Genomic DNA, 6000 nt, shown 5'->3' with positions numbered 1-6000 from the left:
CAGTGACAGTGTTTTCGTTTCCAAACCATCCAGAAAGCCGAGAAAAATGGATTAGAGCTATCCACAGGAAATATTTTTCACCAACAAAAGCTTCCAAGGTAATTTCAAGTAGCTGTAAGATGCATGTTTTTGTTTGAAATGGCGTTTTCAAGTTGCCTTTGTATACTCCCAAACAGCTAGCAATCCCTCTCCTTCGTTTAAAATTATTACATGAGTAATTAACTAGACATGAATCTATGTTCTATTCATTCTTATAGACAATACTACTTTTCTCTAGACGTAGTTCTCTTTATGATATTCCTCCACTTGCACATACTTTACACTACATTATGCTTAACTTAAGTAAACTGAAAATCACCCTTGATATTTTTTTCTCTTCCTTCCAATATTTAGTTGGGTAAGCTTATAACAATAAAGACAATCTAGAATAATTTTGTACTTTATAAAAATGCTACGTTGCTTTTCAGACTCTCTAGGTTAATCACGATGATGAGAGCAAACAGTGAATTGATGAGATATATCAACAAACAAGCAGAAGTGTTTACGAAGCCAACAACAAGTCAAACTTTTCCAATTCGAGAAGAAACCGAGAACGAGACCTTATGACGAGACATTCATTTCAAACTCGTGGCGAAACCGAAAACGCCTCAACATTTTTGCAGTGCGAAAAGAAACGGAGAACGAGACAAACAATTGCATTTCAAGACTAAATCGAGAGTGAAACATTCATTTCAAACTATGAAAAAACCGAGAACGAGACAAACATTTTCATCTCGATGCGAAACCGAGAAAGACATTCGTTTCAAACTATGAAAAAATCGAGAACGAGACAAACATTTTCAACTTGATACGAAACCGAGAAATACATTCATTTTAAACTATGAAAAAAACGAGAACGAGACAAACATTTTCCACTCGATACGAAACCGAGAAAGACATTCATTTCAAACTATGAAAAAACAGAGAACGAGACAAACATTTTCAACTCTATATGAAACCGAGAAAGACATTCATTTGAAACTATGAAAAACCGAGAACGAGACAAGCATTTTCCACTCGATACGAAACCGAGAAAAACATTCATTTCAAACTACGAAAAAACCGAGAACGAGACAAGCATTTTCCACTCGATACGAAACCGAGAAAGACATTCATTTCAAACTATGAAAAAACCGAGAGCTTGCGTGAGATTATTCTGAGATTCTAACATTTTGCTTAGAGGTGATTTATTTTTTATTTAATCTGCTTAGTTTTGATGTAATTGCAGCTTACTTACATTATGCGTTTTTGCCAGTAAATTTGAGAATGAGCTCATGAAACTTGTGTTCTTGGTGTTTTAATTTCCATCAGACGTTTTGAGGTAATGACATTTCAGAATGATTTTATATTTTTAGTGGTTTTAAAATTTTAAGGCGGTAGATTTAGAATGGAATATAAAGTCAACCAGGGCGGTGTGAATCCAAGTGACACATGAATGACTTGGTCAGTGAATAAGATAGAGCCATGCATTGCAGCTAGGTTAAGAAAAGTGTAACCTATAGTAATTACACTGTGCACGATTTTCTTTTTTTCTTTAAAAACAAGATTTTTCTGTCTGTTTGCTGCCTTTCCAGGTTAAATGTGTCAACGACAATGAATGAATAAATATACATGCCTTAACTTGTTTAAATTAATCTTTGGCTGGCTGCCCGACCCTGTGGCCGAGTGGTTAGCACATCGCGCTGCGACGCCAAGGGTCCCGGGTTCGAATCCCGGTCGGGTTTGGTTGTTTGTGAATGTCCATTCATCAATTTCATCATTTCATCACTCATCCCCATCTTCGCAAATTAGCCAAGAGGCACAAAACGCGAAGTAAAATAAACTAAATCAATCAATCAATCAATTAATCTTTGGCTGAAAATCTGTATATCCTCCTAAATTTTATCTATTAATATTTTTCTTTCTAATGTGTTTCAATGCTAAGATCAAAATGCAAAGGATTGTGCGTACATAAATGTAAATCACTTCATTTGGAAGAAAAAATTAGATGTTCGAACTTATCTAGTACAATGTATATATTACTTTATATTTTAGTATATTAAAATAATTGACTTTCAGCAGATTTGTACATCCTTATTTGCTATTCTTGTTTAACAACATTCTGCTCAACATTACGCAGTAATTCTTTCCCGCTGTAGAAGCAATATCGTGAACTGCTGAGAAACGAACAGCTCTGGCTAGTGCTGGAAGGGTCGGATCAGCGTGACGTCACGTGACAAGGGAGTGGCCTTCTAGCTCTAGGGGATGATGGTCTAGGCGTCCGAAATTGGGGCTCCAAATTTCATTCTAAGATTTATTTTCAGGTTATTGTAGCAAAAGAAAACTGTTCAGCTTTCGGAAAATTCTCGTCTGTTTTCATCTGGGCCTATTTCAGGATTGGGCCTTATGCTGCAGCATCAATAGCACCCACCTTAATCCGGCTCTGGTATTAATAGTAATAATACCATTATTGTTGTTGGTACGTTTATCCTGTTAATTGCCCCCCATCCCAGACAAAAAATCGTGGTTGCGCCATGATACGCAAGGTGTCCAGGGTTCGATACCCGGTGGAGGCACATAGTGGTTCGGGTCCCACTTTAAACTATAGGTCCAGTCCCGATTTGCAATGCTGTGCATAAAGTAAAAAGGTAAAAAAAGGTAAAGTGTTCCCCTGTGATTAGCACTACGCCATGAAGGCGTATAGGGGGTGTGGGGGTAACGCCCCACACTTTCTTGATCCGGTCGTGAGTGGGGGTGATGTGATCAGCATCACGCCCCTGACCGCCTTTACCCCCCAGGGTTTCCCCCAGGTACCCATGTTATTCGACGCTGGGTGGGCGCCGGGGCCGCTTCCATCGTTAGAAAAGTTCCCGGATTTGAACCGGCCGGGGATCGAACCCGGGACCTTGAGCATGGTAGTCAGACGCGTTACCGACTGAGCCACCGGTGCATAAAGTGAACTTTCAAATCAATCAATCAATCATTCATAACACGCAATACGGATAAAAGTTTAGTTTGCTTGTCATGTAGAATTTCTCATTTATGAAGAGATGTGTAGTTCTCTACAATAGGCAAATTGTCCATCGTTGCTACTTGTGTTCACATTTTTATCAAAAAACATTTTATACGTTCCTTGATTTTTATCCTGCATCTTTCTGTGTCAAGGAAAGAAATGGCGCTGATGATGTTCTCTGGTGTATTTCATTTCACGATTCTCATATTGCCAAAAACAAAGTGAATGAACATGGGGATGGACAATTGGTTTACGTTTACTTTTACCTTACCGTCGTCTCCCCAATAAATGGCATGACTTCAGTACCTTTGGAAAATAGTAATTTTGTACAGATGTTTCTACCAGTTCATAATATCGATAACGGTAAAATTTACGTTTCCCCAAAACGTCTTATTTCAATTTTACAGGAGAAATTACTTACCGAAATGCGTTTATTTATACTTTAGGAAGGTCTTGGAATTTTGTTTTTCCCTCGTTGAATTTTTTTTGGCAGTAAATCATGTAATTTTCGACATTAATTTCATTCCGATGCACGAAAGCTGTTCCCTTGCTGTCCGTCTACTACGTGAACCAAATATTTGCGAGCGTTTCATGACGTAACAACCGGTCAGTGTTTCCAAATACGCGGTTTTGTAACTGTGTAACAGTTCTAGAACGTAAATAAACGTGAGTTACTGTTCATCATTTATGATTACGAACTTGCGACAACATGACGTGCACAGGATCAGTGGCGTGCTCAATGTGAGGTTGATGGGGGCTATAACCCCCCCTTTCGCCCAGTATCTCTAAGGCTATTTATGAATGGTTCGTGGGCTATTTATGTATGGTTCGTGGGGCTATCCGTGAATGGTTCATGGGGCTATCCGTGAATGGTTCGTGGGGCTATCCATGAATGGTTCGTGGGGCTATCCGTGAATGGTTTGTGGGGCTATTTATGAATGGTTCGTGGGGCTATCCGTGAATGGTTCGTGGGGCTATCCGTGAATGGTTCGTGGGGCTATCCGTGAATGGTTCGTGGGGCTATCCGTGAATCGTTCGTGGGGCTAGCGCCAATGGTTCGTGGGGCTAGCGCCAATGGTTCGTGGGGCTATCCGAGAATGGTGTGTGGGGCTACGAATATTTTTTCGAAACCAATTTTTAACTATTGAAACCTTTGCGTGGCCCTACTAACCTATCCACGCGCCAATGGTTCGTGTGGCTAGCGCCAATGGTTTGTGGGGCTAGCGCCAATGGTTCGTGGGGCTATCTTTTTCACTATTGAAACCTTTGCGTGGCCCTACTAACCTATCCACGCCCCAGTGGTTTGTGGGGCTAGCGCCAATGGTTCGTGGGGCTATATTTTTAACTATTGAAACCTTTGCGTGGCCCTACTAACCTATCCACGCGCCAATGGTTCGTGGGGCTAGCGCCAATGGTTCGTGGGGCTATCTTTTTCACTATTGAAACCTTTGCGTGGCCCTACTAACCTATCCACGCGCCAGTGGTTTGTGGGGCTAGCGCCAATGGTTCGTGGGGCTAGCGCCAATGGTTCGTGAGGCTATCTTTTTCACTATTGAAACCTTTGTGTGGCCCTACTAACCTATCCACGCGCCAATGGTTCGTGGGGCTATATTTTTAACTATTGAAACCTTTGCGTGGCCCTACTAACTCTATCCACGCGCCAATGGTTCGTGGGACTAGCGCCAATGGTTCGTGGGGCTATCTTTTTCACTATTGAAACCTTTGCGTGGCCCTACTAACCTATCCACGCGCCAATGGTTCGTGGGGCTATATTTTTAACTATTGAAACCTTTGCGTGGCCCTACTAACTCGATCCACGCGCCAATGGTTCGTGGGGCTAGCGCCAATGGTTCGTGGGGCTATCTTTTTCACTATTGAAACCTTTGCGTGGCCCTACTAACCTATCCACGCGCCAATGGTTTCAGTTGCTTTGTTTTATTTCAATCACTTATCGCACAACACTCTTGCTACCTTGCGTTCTGACGTCAGCGGACTGAAGTTTATTTTTAGGCTAAAGGCCTATGTTGTTATCCATATCATTAAAATTTCAGTAACCACCAAACGTCTCTAATTCCCTTATTTTCGTATTTTCCACATTCATACTTACGTATTCTCCATACTAGTACCTAGATATTTTGCTATGAAGAAGGTCGCAACACTGCATAACCACTGATCATGGACTACGCTAGTCAAGATTTCTCCGCCATATCATGGCCATATCGCGTGTAACGCAAGCAAAAGCGAAGAAAATGAAAATACTCCATATTTCGAAAATTGAGATTATTTGCCTGCAAAAAACGAAACGCGAAATAGAAGAATCCTCACGAATGCAGAATATGTAAGTATCAATGTTAAAAATACGAAAATAAGGGAATTAGAGACGTTTGGTGGTTACCGAAATTTTAATTCGATAACATTGCTTAGATGTGCACCTGCTTCACAAGGACGTAAGTATGCCAATCATATATTGGAAACACTACCAAAGTAACCTTTCCACACACGCACGTTAAAGTACAAGGCTCAACTATTCTGTTTGCCATGCCCCCCATCGGAGGCAAAATCACAACCATAAATCTTGGGTATATTACGCACCGACAAAGGAAGGCTAGTTCAGAGTTACCAAGCGTCCGACCACCCACTCTCCCCCCCCCCCCACTTAAACAGAGGAGGGAGGCGGGCGTTCTTCCCTTTCGTTTGACTTTTTATTTTTTCAAGGGTAGCAAAATATTCAGTTCAGTCCCTTCAATCAATACCAGTGCCAGTAACATCTCGAACAAAGGACAATTTGATCAAATCTCGGATGTTTTCGGAATTCATTACGTCTATTAATTATAGTTCAACGGAAGATTGATTTTATAAAGTTCACTTGGTAAATGTTTACTATCCTTCGGACACCTATAACTTCTGAGTTTCGTCAATTTTTGACATTTGTACTTACCTATCTACTTCACGGATCATTTTTTAACGTG

General features: G+C 40.9%; 1 protein-coding gene across 2 annotated transcripts in view; it reads left to right on the top strand.

The window, feature by feature from the left end:
* The first annotated feature begins 3117 nt into the window (after positions 1 to 3117).
* Positions 3118 to 6000, top strand: part of LOC146000477 (2',5'-phosphodiesterase 12) — a 39542-nt gene continuing 36659 nt past the window's right edge. The window contains exons 1-2 of one of the 2 annotated variants that reach the window (XM_083138155.1): positions 3118 to 3393; positions 5447 to 5478. The gene's annotated coding sequence lies outside the window, so the exon portion shown is untranslated. Of the gene's footprint in view, positions 3394 to 5246; positions 5370 to 5446; positions 5479 to 6000 lie in introns of those variants that run through there. The other variant, XM_083138164.1, reaches the window with a different exon arrangement.

The sequence above is a fragment of the Lepisma saccharinum genome, chromosome 1 (assembly GCF_977018435.1).
Source record: "Lepisma saccharinum chromosome 1, izLepSacc3.1, whole genome shotgun sequence".
NCBI classification, from domain to species: domain Eukaryota; kingdom Metazoa; phylum Arthropoda; class Insecta; order Zygentoma; family Lepismatidae; genus Lepisma; species Lepisma saccharinum.
Note: the sequence above shows the minus strand (reverse complement) of the source record. Positions and strands in the feature narration are given on the sequence as shown.